Here is a 20,327-nt window from a genome sequence, read left to right on the forward strand (position 1 = left end):
TAAGGGGCCCCTTGCCACCATTGTTTTTTTTTGGGTTTTTTTTTTAAAAAAAAAATTAATTTTCTTTTTGGTGGCCCCAAATTTTTTTAACTTGTAAGGGGGCCCCTGCCACCAGTTTTTTTTTTTTTTCAAAAAAAATAATTTTTTTTACATTTTTTTTGGGGCCCCAATTTGTTTTTAACTTGTAAGGGGGCCCCTGCCACCATTTTTTTTTTTCAAAAAATTTTTTTTTTCTCCAAATTTTTTTTTTGGGGCCCCAATTTGTTTTTAACTTATAAGGGGGCCCCTGCCGCCAATGTTTTTTTTTTTTCAAAAAAAATTAATTTTTTTTCAAATTTTTTTTTGGGGCCCCAATTTGTTTTTAACTTAGAAGGGGGCCCCTGCCACCAATGTTTGTTTATTTTTTAGTTTTTTTTAAATTTTTTTTGTTGGGGCCCCAAGTTTTTTTTAACAGGGGGCCCCTGCCACCAATGTTTTTTAAAAAAAAAAAAAATTTAATTTTTTTTTTTTTGGGGCCCCAATTTTTTTTATAAGGGGGCCCTGACCATCAATAGCTTTTTACAACTTGTGTGGGGGGGGGTTACTTTTTTAGCGCTGATGTCTGTGTGGTCTTTTAACTGCGATGTGGGCGGGATATGGGGCGGAGCTTGGTCGTCAGTGTGGGCGGGGCCCAGGGGGCCCCAAAAATTTTGTTGTACGGGGCCCCGTGATTTCTAATGGCGGCCCTGGCTCCCACTCTGCTAAATCATGCCCATGTATGGTGGTGTATGTATAGTTAAGGAACCAACTTACAAAGCTTGCAGTGAATACATTACAAATATAGAAAATTTACAATTACTATGTCTATTATCCAGCACAGGCTATAATTGGCACCAGTAAAACCCATGGTGGTGAAAGGCTGGTATAAATTGGTTTTATCAACCATAATATTGTAATCTGCACAAAGCAATGTCCCATTCGGCATTCTAGGCCCTGCACCAAGAAGTTCAACCCTAAGATTACCAATTCAAAGAAACCATTTATCTTTGCTATAGTATTGCATTTTCAAGGAAAGCTGTATTGCAGTGAATAATGTACCCCTTATGGTAAAATGAGGATATCTTGTAAATGATATCCTTATAAACGGTGAGTTCTGATGTCATTTTTGTCACATGAATCAATCAAACTTGTGTCTGCCTTCAGCCCCGTGTTTTTATATGGTCATGAAACTCCTCAGTAACTTATAATATCCTTATATTTTACAAGAGGGGGTACTTTATTTACTATACAAGTCACACGTCCATGAACATAGAGGGTTTTAATATTTCTATTTAAACTGTGGGGGGGAAGAGTTCAGTAAATGATTCTGTGGAAGACTGGTTAGATAAGGTAGTGGGCAAAGGAAGGGAAAATTGGGGAGATTTGGTTGTGGGTACTGTTAAGGACAGGGAGGACCACATGTCTTATACATTTAATACCGGTGCCATATTGCATATGTTTGTAGATGCAAGCAGTCTGACTGGTAAAATGTGTGGCCAAAACATGGCTGAATGAGTCGCATGAATGGGCAGTTAAAGGGGAACTATCCAAAAAATGTAATATAAGCTTTAGCATAATGAAATGAGAAACTGCTGCATGAAGACAGAATGAAAAGAAACAGATGCTGAGAAAGGAATAGTGTAGATCAACTTGATTTCAGAAACAATGCACAATATTTATTTGTATTTTGTAAGTTTCACATTTCAGTATGATGAAGCTTATATTTTATTTCTTTTTCGTGATCGTTAATATCGGAGGGACAGAATCAATAGAAAAGGAGGAGGGGTATGTTTGTTTTGCTGGATTTAAAAACTAATCTAAAGGAGGAGGTGATTTTAAATGAGGGGGCTGAAGTCTTATGGTTGAAGCCCTTCACTGTAAAGAGTCCAGCAGATTAATTGAGTATGCTATAGACCCCCTAACGCAAGTGAGAAGGAGGAGGCTAAGCTCCTGATGCAAATAGAAAAGGCTGTTGGTTTGGAATAGTAGTAATAATGGGGGGTTTTAATTACCTAGAAATTCACTGGAGCAACAGTACTGCCAGGACAGTTAATGGGAATAAGTTTAAAAACTTGTTGCATGACAATTTTATGGCACAAGTTATTAATAACTCAGAACGTATAGCAAATGTGAAAGCTACCATAATTTGATCTCATTTAATGTCTGGTCCAAAAAACAAATACATATATAGAAAAGCTAATTTTACTGCCTTAAGGGCTGCTCTTCAGAGCACTGATTAAGGTATTGTTTTCTGCTAAAAACAGAGCAGCAAAGATTGTCCTATACATTTTTTTCTCATTGTATGCCCTTAAAGGGGTAGTTCACCTTTAAGGTTACTTTTAGTATGTTATGAAATGGCCAACTCTAAGCAACTTTTCAATTGGTCTTCATTTATTTTTTATATTTATTTGCCTTCTTCTGACTCTTTGCAGCTTTCAAATGGGCGTTGTTGATCCCCTCTAAAAATTTTCCGTAAGGCTACAAATGTATTGTTACTTTTTATTACTCCTCTTTCTGTTCAGGCCTCTCCTATTCATATTCCAGTCTCTCTTATTCAAATCAATGCATGGTTGCTAGGGTAATTTGGACCTTAGTTACCAGACTGCTTAAAATGCAAACTGAAGAGCCACTGAATAAAAACAAGAGCTGCTGAAATAACTCAACAACCTTAAAAAAATAATCAATGAAAACCAATTGCAAATGGTCTCAGAATATCACTCTACATAGTACTAAAAGCTGAACAACCCATTCAAGAAGCGCTAAGGATCACCCTATGTGGCTTAATATAGAAGTAAAGAAGTTAATAGGAAAGACGCAAGGCATTTTAAAACTCTGTGGGGACAGAAGCTGCATTTAATGAATAGAAACACTATGATAAATCTTGTAAAACCGCAATCTGGAAGGCCAAGATTAAGAATATTAATAGTAATATATTTTTTTTTAATAGAAATTGGTGAATTTTTTTGAAAAATTACCTCAATCTACAGCATCATATCTCCCACACAACATACCAATGTAAAGCACCCTAAATATGATTGTCCACTGACTGTGGATAGGTTTAGGTTTACCTAAGCATGTAACATATAGGGGCCCCAAAATGTAGATACCCAATTTGAGCTATCAGTTCTGTAATTCCAGATACTGCAAAATCAACACCGGTACATAAATTTGGGCGGGGGGGGGGGGGCAAAGGTAGAAAAAAGTAAGTTCACCCACAAAAAAAATATTTTTGGAAAATACCCATTCCCCCGAATCCAAATTGGGTATGCATGTCTTTCTACTCCAAAGCACAAACCTTCCCTAAATTTGGCAATTTTGGCGATATTCCCAAAAATCACCGCAAAAATTCTACCCTGCAGTATTGTCTTTCCTTCATACTTTTAGATATCAAGACAAATCACCCCAAATCTGAAAGCCTGGAGTCCGCTGAACAGTTTTATGCCCAATATTTATAGGTTTACCTAAGCAAGTGGCATATAGGGGCTCCAAAATAAAGAACCCCTGTATGGTCTGTCATTTTAGATACTGCAAAATCAACACATTTGCAAAGATGTGGTGGGGAGCAAATGTAAAAAAAAAAAAAAAAAAAAAAAGTACGTCCATCCCAGTAAACCATATATTTTCAGAAAGTACACATACCCCCGATTTCAAATTGGGTGTGCATGTCTTTCTACTCCAAAGCACCAAGCTGCAAACCTTTCCTAAATTTGCCAATTTTGGGGATAGTCCCAAAAATCACTTCAACATTTCCACCCAGCAGCATCGTATTTCCAACATACTTTTAGGTATCAAGACAAATCACCCCAAATGTAAAAGCCTGGGGTCCTCTGAACATATATATGCCTACAATGTATAGGTTTACCTAAGCACATGGCATAAAGGGGCTGCAAAGGGGCTGCAAAATAAAGACCCCCCATATGAATCACCCCAAATATGAAAGCCTGGGGTCCTCTGAACAGTTTTCTGCCCAATATATATAGGTTTACTTAAGCACGTGGCATATAGGGGCCACAAAATGAAGACCCCCTCCATAAGGGCTGTCATTTCAGACTCTGCAAAATCAACACTTTTACATAGTTTTGGGAGGGCAAAGGTAGAAAAAGTACATTCACCCTAAAAAAATATATTTTTGGAAAGGACACATTCCCCCAAATCCAAATTAAGTATGCATATCTTCCTACTCCAAAGCACCAAGCGGCAAACATTTCCTATATTTGGCTTTTTTGGTGACCTTTCCAAAAATCACCTCAAAACTTCCACCCTGCAGCATCGTTTTTCCTACATACAATTAGGTATAAAGATAAATCACCCCAAATATGAAAGCCCAGTGGCGTAACTAGATATTACTGGGCCCCACAGCAAATAATTTTTCAGGCCCCCAAAATGTTTAGAGGTTGACTTGTTTCTCCAATATTTATTGAAATTGTATATGAATTAGGGCCTCATGGGGCCCCTAGACCTCCTGGGCCCCCCTGCAGCCACAGGGTCTGCTTCCTCTATAGTTACGCCCCTGCCTGGGGTCCTCTGAACAGTTTTATGCCCAATATGTATAGGTTTACCTAAGCATGTGGCATATAGGGGCCCCAAAATGAAGACCCCCCATAAAGTCTGTCATTTCAGGTATTGCAAAATCAACAAATTTACATAGTTTTGGGGCAGCAAGGTAGAAAAAAGTATGTTCACCCCAGAAAACCATATATTTTCGGAAAGTACACATTTCCCCTAATCCAAATTGGGTATGCGTGTTTTTCTACTCCAAAGCACCAAGCTGCAAACCTTTCCTAAATTTGCTAATTTTGGGGATATTCCCAAAAAATCACTTTAAAATTTCCACCTTGCAGCATTGTATTTCCAACATACTTTTAGGTATCAAGACAAATCACCCCAAATTTCAAAGCCTGAGGTCTGAGGTTTACCTAAGCATGTGACATATAGAGGCCACAGAATGAAGACCTCCCATAAGGTCCTTTCAACATTCGTGAGTACACACCTAAACTACATGTGGTGATTTGACTGTAGCCTATCTGTATGACACGAGTGTGCTGTGCATGTGCTTTCTCTCCAATTAAGACTTTTTGGCAAGTGGGCTAAACAAATCCAACAGAAGTGTAAACATACTAGGGATGCACCGAATCCACTATTTTGGATTCGGCCGAACCTCCGAATCCTTCATGAAAGATCCGGCCGAATACCGGACCGAATCCAGACCCAAATTTGCGTATGCAAATTAGGGGTGGAAAGGGGAAAAAATTTTTACTTGTTTACCTTGTTTTGTGACAAAATGTCACGTCAGGCAGAAGGATTCGCTGAATCCAAATCCTGCTGAAAAAGGCCGAATCCTGTCCGAATCCCGAACCGAATCCTGGATTCGGTGCATCCCTAAAACATACTAAACTATATATTATTGTATTGCTATACTGCTTGTTTCCTTAAGCTATTGCAGCGCTGACTCCGTACACTTTTTCACAGTCAATATTGCCATTGTTATACTGTTGTTACAGCAGTGTTATATAATGTATAACCTCTGACTGGGATTGTTTATTTGCAGAAAACAGCTAAATGAATTGCTTAATAAATTAAGCCACAAGTTAACACACAGATCTAGTGTACTTGTATATAAAATTAAAACCTGTCGCAATGGGAGTATCTTACTTAGAGGTAGTCTGCATGTAGTTTCCGAACCTTTACCTGTGAGCCACATTCAAATGTAAAATGAATTGGGGAGCATTTTGGTTTCATCTTGTGCGAACTGCTGGGTGTGAATTCTGTATTTTTTTTTTTATTGTGACTCCAGTTTCTTATTCCATTGCTCAAGCTCTCCAGCTTGCAGCCTAGTAGGATTTTTGCCTCCAGCTATGATTGCCACCTGGCTGGTATTTTACCTGCCTGGCTTGTAAAAATGTTGCTTAATGCCAATGTTGTTAATATGGAAAAAACATAAAAATATAGGAAGGGCGGTATTTTATTTTTTCAGAAAAATTGGCAACCCTACCTGCCCACCTATAAATACCCTTGGACGCAGTCAGTATCTCGGGCATTTACATTAGTGTCTAGGCACAGGTATAGGTATAGGTGGCTGTGCCTAAACTACAAGTTTCATCCCTTTTAAAAGTCATTGACTGACAAAACAGCCTGTGCTTTGTCATAAAGATATAAACAAAGTGGACGAAGCTTTCAGGCGCTCCCAGGGTCCCTGGAAAAAGAGCAATATTATCCCCCAAATATAAAGTGCATACAGACTAATAGTCACCTGAAGCTCCAGGGGGCATCCGCTCCCATCCGAACCCGGAAATACCACCCCAACATCTCCCGGGCAGACAAGCAAAGTGTGGCCTAGTACTGCGCCCAAAGCCGCGGCCTTGAGTAGGGCTCTACCCCGGATGCGCACCGACCGGAAATCCAACCCCGCCGAATAGGGCCAAAGGCAACAGCGTGCGGCCCGACTGCAGGAGAAAAGGAGGGGTGAGTGCCTGACAGACCCTGGGGGCACCCCATATCAACGTCCATTTGGCCAAATCCCTGTCTCCTTTACTTATAAGCTTAGGGACATAAGACTGTGGGACTCCTTGATACTCCCTGCAATAGAGGGTCAGTGCCTCTGCCTGAGGCCCCAACTAGACCAGAGCTAGAGGAAAGTATCCTATGTGGGGCGCACACAAAGGCCCTTTGACACAAGGAGAGGCAGATTCAATAGGTGTCACCCACAAGGCGACAGGAGGGCTCCAGGTGAAGGGAGTGCACCTTAGAGACCTCTGATACTCCTATGCATCTGAACCCTGCATAGCAATATACAAACTGCAGCCCAGAGTCTGATAATCAAGTGCCCACACAGATTGTACAATAACCCCTCTAACCAGGGCAATTACCCAAAGACCCTTAAAGCACCCATAACACTAACCTGTCCTGCAGGACAGGACAAGTATGGGCACTAATCTAATGTAAAGGACCCAGACGAGAGCTCAGTTTACCACAACCTACTACTAATTTTAGAGATCCTACTCTAGCAACAAGTGCAGTACCTACTATAACAACATTATCCTTCTCATGATGGGAGGCAGCAAAACACAAAACCAAAGTCTCTTGCGCAATCTAAACTTGAGCAGTTTGCCAGGCAACCCCCTCAAAATGGCTCCCAACCGAAGGAGAACGAAACAGCGATTTCAAGCTCCCCACCACCCAAACCAGAAGCGGCGAAGCAGCTGCTGCTGGACGCAGCAATTACGGATTGCAGAACCTCGCTCTCCACTAAATTAGAGGAAGTCAAAATTGACCTCTCACTACTTCAAGCTGACCTTCAGAATATTCGTGAGAGAGTGTCTGAGACAGAAAATAGAATCTTAACTCTCGATTATCTCAATTCCCTTAGCAATAGCACGCATGGAAGCCAAACTCAACATAATTTGCGGTTTGTGGGGCTCTCAGAAAGGGCAGAAGGAAATGACCCAGTGGCCTTTGCAGAAAAATGGCTGAGAGACTCCGTCCCCACAGCTGCCCTCATCTTTTTACGTGGTTGAACGAGCTCACCAGGTACCAGGTAGGAGCCCCCCCGAAGAGCACCGCCCAGACCCTTCCTAGTTCGACTGCTGAACTTCTTAGACCGCAATGCCATATTACAGGCAACGAGACAAAGTCCAGATATTATGGTAGAAGGGAAAAAGGTATCCATCTACCCAGATTATTCTGCAGAACTTCAAAGGCAAAGAGACACCTTTACGGCAGTCAAGCATCGCCTCCGAGAAGCCAATTTGAAGTATGGTATGCTCTACCCGGCCAAGCTGTGGATTCAAGCCAGAGACAAAGCCAACTTTTTTACTTAATCTCAAGAGGCAAGCGAATGGCTAGATGCACGGGGCAATCCATCTCCTAGAGCCAGCCCTCACCGCCCCAACTGAACAGACCAAGCTGCAGCAGGTGAGACCATTCTTATTTATACTTCCCTGACTGGATATAGCCTTACATTACAGACTAAGACATAGACTGTCAAGGTTGGGGTTGTTTTCTCTGGGAAAAAAGGCGCTTGCGAGGGGACATGATTACTCTTTACAAGTACATTAGAGGACATTATAGACAAATAGCAGGGGACCTTTTTACCCATAAAGAGGATCACCGTACCAGAGGCCACCCCTTTAGACTAGAAGAAAAGAACTTTAATTTGAAGCAACGTAGGGGGTTCTTCACAGTCAGGACAGTGAGGTTTGTGGAATGCACTGCCGGGTGATGTTGTGATGGCTGATTCAGTTAATGCCTTTAAGAATGGCTTGGATGATTTTTTGGACAGACATAATATCAAAGGCTATTGTGATACTAAGCTCTAGAGTTAGTATAGGTATGGGTATGTAGAATTTAATTAAAAGTAGGGAGGGGTGTGTGTGTATGGATGCTGGGTTTTCATTTGGAGGGGTTGAACTTTGTCTTTTTTCAACCCAATTTAACTATGTAACTATATGTTAAAACCTTTACCCCCTGACAACAGAGGGAGGGCAACATTGCCTAAGTACTCACACTGCCCAGAGAAACGTAGATATATCTTTTCCATCTCAGAGTAAAAAGGGGCTGGAACTTTAAAACCCATAAATATGAAATAGTCACTAAAGACTACCCTTGCTTATACTTCTGAGCTCTCAGAGCCACTCTTGATACACTACCAGTGGAATACTCAATGACAGGAGTCCACACTCTGCTCAATGGCTACATCCCAATACTACATTTGGACATGTCACAGCCCTGATTCGGAAAGAAGAGAACCCATTATACTGAGTTACATCAGAACCCTCCCCTCTGTTTTGCTGTTGGGGGAAACCTACACACTTGGATCTACACTGTCTGGGTGTTATTACACGATGTGCACACTAATTGTACTGCACCAGCGCCTAATGTACTTGGCTATTTCAGTCAGTTCCTGCTGCAGCAATGAAAGTTAGGCTCTACCTGATACACCTTTGCTAATTTAGGTAACACAGAGACTCAGACTCTGCCCCTGTTCCACTTATTTTAAGAGTTATCGCCAAGTGCTACCCACTCCCCTGTTGGGATTGTTAGAATTAAGGGAAAATGTATCTCCAGGTTGGGAGGAGGATAGCGGGTGGGGGGTATAATGCTATGGGATATATTGTTTGTCTATTTCCTTTCTCTTTCTTTTCTCCTTCTTCTTTGCCTGCTTCTACGAGAGGAGTTGAACGAGACATAATTATGGCTCCTCAAAACTTTAAATTACTATTCTTGAAATGGCTGGCATTAACGACAAAATTAAAAGGGCAGTGATATTGGATACGGCCAAGAAGTCTGGGGAGGATCTTATACTACCCCAGGAGATTCATCTAGTTACTTAAACGAAACTGGGTCTCGTGGCATATCATGCAGACTTCTCAGCATACTCCAGGGGAGTTGCTATCCTTGTTAGGAAGTCATTAAATTATAATTTTCAAGCAATAACCTCGGATAGGGGAGGAAGATATTTAATCCTAAAAGCCCAAATTGCCGGCACCACTTATATAATAGTTAATGTATACTTACCTCCTCCCACAGATATTCAAATACTAAAAGAAATTTTATAAAAGTGGCTGAAATGGGCAATCATCATATGCTGTGGGCAGGTGACTTTAACTTAGTCCCAGATCCGGCCCTAGATTACACCCCTCTGCCCATGACACAAAAAATGTTGCCCGTTGGGTAGAAACGACACGCCTGTTGGATGTTTGGAGATGACGACACCCCCAGCTTAAACAGTATTAGTGTTACTCTGTGGCCTCTGCGGCGATGTCTTGTATTGATTTATGCCTAGGTAAACTGAAATATTACTGTATGTTGACTATAGAATACTTGACAAGGATGTGTTCAGATCATGCCCCCCTATTACTATCTCTGGGTGGAACCACTTAAGGTCATGGAGATTACCCCCCAAATGGATAGCTAACCCTAAGGTTAGTGAGCATCTCCTCCCTTTGCTGACACAATACTGGGAAATTAACCAAGTCACCGCAGCAGACCATACAGTGTGGGATGCTGGTAAGGGGTGCATATATATATATATATATATATATATATCAACTCGTAGAGAGGGAGAGCGGGCCTTCTCTCTTGCCCAAAATACCCTAGCTAGAGCAGAATCAGAACTGACACAAAATGAGTCTGATGAAACTAAACAGGCTATGCAATCGGCTCAGAGAGATTTGGACTTACTACTGGTAGATAAATACTCGCAACAGGTATGACAAGGGAGACAAGAATGGGAAACTGCTGGCTTTACTGGTTAGGGGGAATGTACCTAAGACTATGATACAGGCCATTACTAGTGGAAATGACCTAATCACAGACCCAGCATAATTGACACTACAATGTGAGATGTATTTTCAATCCACATATCAATCACCACCTGATACCTCACCTGACAGACTCAAGGAATTTCTAAATACAATAGATTTCCCAGAGGTTTCTCCAGATCTAGCCACGCAATACGACCAAGACATTACTCTGGATGAGGTTAAGGACGCAATTAATGGGTTCCCTACGGGGAAAACACCTGGCCCAGATGGGATCCCAATAGAACATGGTACAAGAAGTATGTAGACTTTCTGGCCCCTAAACTCCTAGCTCTCTGTAATGGAGTTAATAGAACAGGGGTTTTGCCCGATTCATGCTATGATACCTATATCACCCTAATACACAAGGAAGGCAAACCCCCTGATAGATGTGACTCATATCGGCCTATATCCCTCCTTAATTGTGACATCAAGATATCTGCCAAGATCATAGCCAATAGACTCAAACTGTTAGCACCTGAACTAATACATCCGGACCAGACAGGCTTTATCCTCTCAAAGGCCACTGATATCAATGTGAGACACCTTTTTACTAACCTGGCGGTCCAACATGATAACATGGGGAATAGAATTATAGTGTCCCTGGATACAGCAAAGGCCTTTGACATGGTTCAGTGGCAATACTTGTGGGAGGTATTAACCCGTTATAAGTTGGGCCCTAAACTCCGGAAGTGGATTCAGACACTATATGCGCATCCGAAGGCTACGTTTTTGGTCAATGGGCAAATATCGGAACGCATATCTCTGGGAAGGGGCACCCGACAGGGGTGCCCTCTCTCGCCATTGCTTTTTGCCCTGGCCATAGAACCCCTGGCCATCAGAGTACGGGCCACTGGAGAATTACAGGGCTTACGTATAGGAAACTTGTCTGAGAAAATATCACTCTATGCTGATGATATACTGGTGTATTAGGCTAACTCAGGTACAGCCCTAGAAAACCTCCTTACAACTGTCTCTGAGTTTAGCCAATACTCAGGTCTGAAAATCAATCTTGCTAAATCTGTGGTATTTCCCATAGATTGCTTCCCCAGGACACACCAAACACCTTAATTCAGCTCAAAGTAGCAAACTCATTTATATATCTGGGTATAGTGATCCATAAAGATCTTAACAGGTATGAGCAACTCAACCTGGATTCAGTAGTACAGGCCCTGACTAACAAAGTTTCTATGTGGCAAGACCTACCTCTCTCTCTACAACAATTTCTATATGTTTTCCATAATTTTCCCATAAACCCTCGAGCCCAATGGTTCGCTAGAATAGACAAAATAATTAGAAGCTTCCTGTGGGCAGGAGAACACCCACGATTAAGCTTTAGGGTGCTACAGGCACCTGCATCTGGAGGAGGCCTAGCACTACACTATCTCAAACTTTATTTCCTTGCAGCCTAGTTGGTATATGCCCATTGGTGGTTTGTCCCTGATCTGAGCAACTCAGCAGTGGTCCTAGAAGCCGTTTAATAGGCTCCCTTGAGGCCCTTGCTAAACTCCCTGTAACGGTTGGCACCCTAAATCCTAGAACCGATGCCAAGCACCCTGGTCTCGGCGTGCTTCTGCCTGTAGCATCTGCCTTTGGCCTCAGGAGGAGCCCTCAGCTACTCAGGTGCCACCAGGTCTTAAAACGAGAGGTGCAAAGTGAGGGGTTCTAGACAGGCAGAGGGGCACAACTGTAATGCAAAGTCTTTGGGCAGAAGGTCATAGAACAAGGCATTAGGCAATAGAGTAGTCAGATCAGGCCGAGTTGGGGGAGGCAGAGAATAAACATAGTCAGGCAGGCAAGGGTCCAACCAGGAAGTCAATCAGAGGGGTTAAGCAGAATCAAAGTCGGTAATCAGGCAAGGGTCAGGATTCAGAAGTCAGGATCGTCAAATTGCCAGGCAGGGGTCAACACAGGAATCAGAATAGCCGGTTAGCACAAAGCTCAAAAAGCACCAGGAACAAACTCCTATAACGGGCAATGATCACAAGCCCAATTGTGGCTTAAATATTATTTGAATTTCCTGCCAATGCGCGCTGGCGTCATCACGCCAGCGCCTTTTGAATCACAAAGGAGCGTGCCCTAAGGAAGCGGCGCCTGCGGCTAAACAGACTGGAGCGACCGAACATCCCTGTCGAGGGGGCGGCAGGCATCCCTGCCGTCCCCCCCACTAGACCACCGGGGTGAGTTTTTATTACATTACCCCCCCTCTAGGGGGGCCACTGGACCCCCAGGTTTCTCAGAAAACTTAAGGTGGAACTGTTTCCTGAGACAGCCCTGGTGTCACCAACTAGAATCCAAGAGTTCTCCTCAGGCCCTTCCATTTAACCAGATATTGTAACTTACCCCACACTAGGCAAGAATCAAGGAACTCTTGGACAATAAATTCAGGCTGACCTTCTACCAACACTGGGGGAGGAAAAGACTGCTGGCGTACCTGTGTGGCAGGTTTCAGGAGGGAAACATGAAATGAATTAGAAATTTTGAAATTATCAGGAAGTTTGAGACTAACAGAAGAAGGGTTAATTATTTCAATGATGGGATATGGACAAATAAACCTGGGCCCCAATTTGAGAGAGGGGACCTTAAGCTTAATGTTTTTTAACCATACAGAGTCTCCTACCTGATATTTGGGAGCCTCTCTACGAGACCTATCGGCTGCTTTTTTCTGAGCGGCCGTAGCTGCAGAAAGAGAGTCGTGTACCCCAGACCAGATTTTGGCAAACTGATTGATAGAAGAAGTAACAGAGGGTACAGGGGACAAAGAACCAGAATAAGAAAATGCTTTGGGATGTAAACCATTAACAATAAAGAATGGAGATTCACCAGTTGAAGAATGAGTTGCATTATTGTAAGCAAATTCTGCCCAAGGTAACAGTTCAGCCCATGAGGACTCGTTATCAGACACATAACACCTCAATAATTGTTCAAGGGACTGATTAAACCTTTCAGTTTGACCATTGGTTTGAGGGTGATATCCAGTGGAAAATGACAACTCAATCCCCACCAAACAGCAGAATCGCCAAAATTTCAAAACAAACTGTACCCCTCTATTGGAAACAATATTGACCGGAAAACTGTGTAACTTAAAAATATTAGAAATTAATAACTCAGCCAAGGTTTTGGCAGAAGGGAGGTGTGGGAGGGAAATTAAGTGGCTCATTTTGCTGAACCTATCCACCACCACCCAATATTACAGTTTTCCCCTGAGAAATCGGTGGATTTCAACAATGAAATCCACCGAAAGATGGGACCAGGGTTTATCAGGGATAGGTAGTGGCCTCAACAAGCCCTGTGACAAATTCCTAGAGGACTTAGACCTCTGACAGACAGGGCAAGAATTAACAAAAACTTTAACATCTTTCTTAAAGGAAGGCCACCAAACATTGCGAGACAAAAGAGACACTGTTTTGGAGATGCCAGGGTGTCCTGCAATTTTGGAGTTGTGGGCTTCACCCAAAACCTGTTCCCTAAGATCCTTAGGAACAAATAACCTCCTGGAGGGAGTTTCTACAGGAGCAGAAGACTGAGCTGAGGATAATAGTGTAGCAAGGTCTGATCCCAGAGCTGCCACAATTAATTCACTACGAATGATGGGGATGCACTCACTAGATTCAGAAGAACTGGATTCAAAACTACAGGAGAGTGCATCCGCCTTAGTGTTCTTGAAACCAGGCCTGTAGGTAAGGGAAAAATTAAACCGGGTGAAAAATAAAGCCCATCTGGCCTGCCTAGGATTCAACCGCTTGGCAGACTCGATGTATAACAAATTTTTATGGTCAGTAAAGACCGTTATCAAATGCTTAGCCCCCTCCAACAGATGTTGCCATTCCTCAAAGGCCCACTTAACAGCCAACAATTCTCTATTCCCGATATCATAATTAGCCTCAGCAGATGAAATTTTTTTAGAGAAAAAGGCACAAGGGTGTACCTTGTTGGATGCATTTGAGAAAGGACTGCCCCCACCCCAAACTCTGAGGCATCAACCTCAACAATGAATGGAAGTGTGGTGTCTGGGTGACAAAGAATGGGGGCAGACACAAACTCCTCATGAGGATTTTGAAGGCTTGAATAGCATTGGGGGACCACATACTCAAATCTGCACCTTTCTTTGTTAAATCAGTGATAGGGGCCCCTATCAAGGAAAATTTTTTAACAAATTGGCGGTAATAGTTGGCGAAGCCTAAGAACCATTGGGTTGCCCGCAAAGAAATAGGCTGGGCCCAGTCTAGTACCGCTTTAACTTTCCCAGGATCCATTTCCAGACCCTTACTAGAGATGTTAAACCCCAAAAATTGGACAGACGAAACCTCAAAGGTGCACTTCTCTAGTTTGGCATAGAGGTTATTTTTCCTCAACCTGAGTAACAACCTCCTGCACATGTTTACGGTGATCACTCAAGTTGGAAGAAAAGATCAGGATATCGTCTAGATAGACCACTACGAATAATCCCAGCAGGTCCCGGAAGATGTCATTGACAAATTCCTGAAACACTGCGGGGATGTTACAAAGACCAAACGGCATTACTAAATATTCATAGTGGCTGTCCCTGGTGTTAAAGGCCGTTTTCCACTCATCCCCTTCCCTGATATGGATGAGGTTATAAGCACCTCTAAGATCAAACTTGGAATAAATTTTGGCATTTTTAACCTGGTCAAATAATTCGGAAATCAGAGGAAGGGGGTAACGATGGTGATCTTGTTGAGACCCCCTGTAGTCTATACAAGGGCGAAGACCACCATCTTTCTTGCCAACAAAAAAGAATCCAGCACGGCAGGGGAACTAGAGGATCTGATAAAACCTCTTTCAAGGTTTTCACTGATATATTCTGTATTCTGGGCTTCAGGCAATGAGAGAGGATAAGTTCTCCCTCGAGAGGGAGAAGACCCAGGTATGAGGTCAATTAGGCAGTCATACTGCCTATGTGGGGGTAAGGTCTCTGCGGCTTTCTTGGAAAAAAAATCGGTGAATTCGGCATATGCCGCAGGTAAACCTTCAAGGGATGCAACCACCATTACCTGAGGAAAGCAAGAACCCTCACATTTTAAACCCCATTGTAAAACCTTCCCAGTTACCCAGTCGATATGTGGGTTATGTGTTTGTAGCCAAGGTAACCCCAATATCAGAGGAGAGGAAGCATCCTCAATAATGAAAAAGGCTACACACATCCCGATATGGACCCCCAAAACCTATGGCTGGCACATAAAGCGGTCATTCGGGCAAAATAATCTCCTTAGCCAAAGCTTATAAATCCCAGGGAACTAATCAGCAACTCCATTTAGAGCAGCAGCTTCGGCAATTGGAACATCAATTTCAGACTCAACCTATCCCTGAAATCCAACAACAGCTATCTGAGACCAGAACTAAGATTAATGATCTTTAATTTGCCAAAACATAACATAGATTGAAATTACTGAAACGGTATTACTACACTACAGGCAATAAGGCCAATAAACTTCTAGTCTCGCAACTAAAGCATAGACAAGCTAAGGCACGGATAGCTTCTATTTCAACCCCCCAGGCCAAATTAACAGACCCTAAGAATATATCTGAACAATTTGCATGCTATTATTCTAAATTATATAATTTGCAAAACGACCCCTCAGAATCCCAACCCACGCAAGAGACAATCCGCCAATATCTCAAAGACATCCAACTTCCACGTCCAACTCCCCTACAATTGGAATCCCTGAATCTTTATTCAGGGATTCAAATTGTAGGGGAGTGGGACGTGGAAGTTGGATGTCTTTGAGACATCCAACTTCCACGTCCCAGAGGAAATTGAGCAAACCATTCTAGGCCTTAAAACTGCTAAATCCCCAGGGGAAGATGGATACGCCAACTTATATTATAAGCAATTCAAGCAGGTTTTGATACCCCACTTAGCCAAGCTGTTCAATAATATCAAGGATACTGGGTACATTAAACGTGAGTTTCTCTTGGAACACATAGTGATGATCCCGAAACCATGCAAATCTCCAGACTTATGCCAAAACTATCGCCCTATTGCGTTATTGAATACCGACCTGAAACTCTATGCCAAGATTCTAGCGTCCCGACTTGCTAATGTGCTTCCATCTTTAATTGATAACGACCAGGTGGGTTTTATTCTGGGGAGGCAGGGCTCAGACAACACTCTCGGTTTCATACTTTGTTGCATGTAATTAAACAGACCAAACAATCCACGGTCCTTCTTTCTTTAGATGTCGAGAAGGCGTTCGACAGGGTCCACTGGTTAGATATGAGGGAGACTCTGAACCACTTTGCTTTAAGCCCAGAATTCATCCAGGCAATTCAACCCCTCTATTCTACACCATCTGCCAGAGTTATTATTTCAGGGACCCTCTCGGATGCCTTCCACATCACTAATGGCACTCGCCAGGGGTGCCCACATTCGCCTCTTATATTTGCTCTTATGATTGAACCACTGGCACATATAATTAGATCAAACCCAGATATTAATGGCCTAGCTAACCAAGCAGGAGTCCAGAAAATAGGACTCTTTGCGGACGATATTTTACAGTAACAGTAACCATTCCAAATGTTTTGCACTGCCTTCAAATGTTCCAACAGGTCTCCTGGTACAAAATAAATACTTCTAAGACACAGGCACTACCCATAAACATACCACACCCAGCCCTAGATGCTCTCAGACAATCCCTTAACTTTGAATGGCGAGATTCTTATGATAGCTATTTAGGGGTTAAGTTGCCGAAAAATCCTGATGCTATTTATAGGTTGAACTACCAGCCATTGTTGCACAAGGTGATCCAAGACTGTGCCAAGTAGCGAAATGAACATATCTCATGGCTGGGCCACATAGTGGCAACCAAAATGGATCTTCTCCCCCAAATTTTATACCTATTCAGGACTCTACAAATCTCTCTGCCCCCCACTTACCTCCAAACCTTGCAACGAACAATTAATAAGTTTATATGGCAAGACAAACAGCCCAGGATCAAATTCCAAATCACCCAACACCCTAGAACCTCCGGAGGTCTTGGTATTCCTAACATTAAGGCTTATCACACAGCTACGATACTGGAATCGGCCATCCGAATGCATGCCCCATCAGGGCACAGAAAATGGGTGGATCTGGAGCTAGGATATGCCGCCAACCACCAGCTTACGCAGTATTTCTGGCTCAACAAACCTTCCAGGCCCTCCATCACCTTACTCCTGCCTACCACCAGTTATACTTTGCAAATCTGGCACCGTATTGCTAACAAACTTAATTTTGGGTCATTTCCCTCTCCACTGTTTCCAATTTCAGCTCTGCCTAAAGTTATTCCACAGATTCGGATAGCATCTTGGATCGAAGCAGGCATCGAACAACTCCAAGACATATATTTTGCGAATTCCCTGGAAACATATCAGAGGCTTTCTGAAAGATATTCTTTGAATCCGCGAGACAACTACACTTACCTTCAGATTACACACTGGCTCCTCTCCCAATCTGGGGACTATAAAAAGAGTCGACTCAAAACTACTATGGAATACTTATGCCAAAAAGCATAGAATGGGAGACGACTTATCTCTGAGTGTTATAAACAAGTGTTGGCCCAAGACCTAGATAGTAAGTTGCCATATATGATTAGGTGGGAGCAGGACCTCCAAAAATCTTATACTATACCGCAATGGCGGAAAGTACTCAATGCCCCGCAAGGAGCAACCAAGTGCACCAATCACAGAGAGGCCCACATCAAGCTGATTTATAGGTGGCATCTAACCCCAGTTAGGCTGGCAAGAATTGTACACACATACCCTATGAATTGCTGGAGAGGGTGCGGACAAGAGGGTACTTTACTACACATGTGGTGGGACTGCCGCATAATCTCCACCTTTTGGCAACACATCTTTCAGGTGCTTTCCCAACTGCTCAAACAACATCTTCCTATGGTTCTGGAAGTAGCCCTGCTACAAATTTATCCTATACGCATAGCCAAAAGCACTAGGAAAGTGATGTTTCATATTTTCAATTCCGCTACCACCCTCATAGCCAAATACTGGAAGACTGCTACAACTCCAACGTTGCAAGAATGCATAGCCCAAATCAATATTAGAGGTAACATGGAGAGAGGGCCGGCAGAGAGAGATAATTCCTTGGAGTTACATTATGAAATTTGGGGTGAATGGTACACTTTTATGGACACATATGCCCAATCCTGATAGAATCTCGAGGTTTTGCTAACACATTGTTTTTTTCTTCCTTTCCCATTTATTTTCTGTACTTGTACTGATAGCTGACATGTTTACCTGTTTGATGTTGGTTTTCTCTGCAATTGTACTTTTCATATCGAGATGTCACCTACGTGTGAGAAATCGTATCACTATGATATCATATATGTCCTTGCATGACCATTTCTTTTTTCAAATATTGCAAATAAAACTGAAGTTTAAAAAAAAATAGTGAAAAAGGCTAATTCCTCACAGTGCAAGTTGTTCGAACACATGGATAAGACCGCAGTCTTCTTGGTTACCAAACCTTACCCCAAGGGTTTTTTGTTAACCGCTAAGATTCTCATAGGAGGATTTAGAAAGGTTAAAAGAATATTAAACTTTACTGCAAAGGCAGGATCCAAAAAATTCCCCTCCGCCCCAGAATCCACAAAAGCGGAAACCTTAACAGAGCCCGTAGGCCAGGTTAACATAACTGGTAACATACTCCTAGAGGAAGAATGGGGAGAGGAAACTTCTTTACCCAAATGGAGCTCCCCTTCTCCATTTGGGCTTGGAAGTTTCCCGGCCTCTTAGGACATTGATTTAAAAAATGTCCCTTTTCCCCACAATAAACGCATAAACCTAAAGATTGCCTGCAAAACTTTTCCTCGGGAGTTAGATGGGATATGCCCAGTTGCATGGGTTCTTCTTGAGGTAAAGGCACAGAGGACACAGGTTTGACATTGGTAAACATATTTGGAAAGAAAGACTTAACATTGGTAACACCAGAATGAAAGGAAGTACCCTTCTCACCCCTTCTCTGTCTACTTGTATGGCAAGAGACATGAGATCATCCAAGTTAGAAGATAATGGATAATTAACTAGGCTGTCTTTGACAGAATCTGATAGCCCTATCCGGAACTGGCTACGAAGAGTCATGTAGTTCCACCCAGTTTCTACTGCCATCGGCGTAATTCAGTGCAATACACCTCCGCGTCCCGTTTTCCCTGGCGTAGTTTACGAATCATGGAATCGGCAGAAGATGCGCGATCCGGGTCATCGTAAAGTATCGCCATGGTGTGAAGGAAGGTTTCTAGGGAAAAGCAGGCATGATCAGTGGAGGGTAATCTTAGCGCCCAAATTTGGGGGTCACCCTGTAATAGGGTCATTACAAACCTCACTTTTTCCTCACCAGTAGTGAAAGATTGAGGAAAGAAGCTGAGGTATAATTTGCATGCCTCCTGGAACACGAAAAATTTTAATCTATCCCCAGTAAATCTTTCCGGGAAGACAAGTTTGGGTTCATGGGTTTTTGGTACGTTACCCATCATGGCAGAAGAACCCACGGGAACGGCCATAGGAGGGGTGGCTACTGGAGCTGGAGACTGTAATGAAGTATCCAGTCGGCGGGTCAGATTATGGAAGCCTTGCATCAAATAATCTTACTTCCGCTCGTGGTCTTCCAAGTGCTGTAGCAGAGTAGTGAGGAGCGCTTCAGTAGTGGAAGGAGTAGCGGCACCAGCGGCATGAACTTCTTCGTCCATGGCCCGTTATAATGTAACGGTTGGCACCCTAAATCTAGAACCGATGCCAAGCACCCTGGTCTCGGCTTGTGCTTCTGCCTGTAGCAGCGGCCTTTGGCCTCGGGAGGAGCCCTCAGCTACTTGGATGCCGCCAGGCCTTAAAGCGAGAGGTGCAAGGTGAGGGGTTCTAGACAGGCAGAGGGGCACAACTTATGCAAAGTCTTTGGGCAGAAGGTCGTAGTACAAGCAGGGCAGCCATCAGGGGGGGAGAGTTGTAGGGGGCCCCGAGGGTAAGGGGGGCCCAGTCACGCCACATTTACTTGATTAGCTG

This window comes from Xenopus laevis, chromosome 6S (assembly GCF_017654675.1).
Source record: "Xenopus laevis strain J_2021 chromosome 6S, Xenopus_laevis_v10.1, whole genome shotgun sequence".
In the NCBI taxonomy this organism is placed as follows: Eukaryota; Metazoa; Chordata; class Amphibia; order Anura; family Pipidae; genus Xenopus; species Xenopus laevis.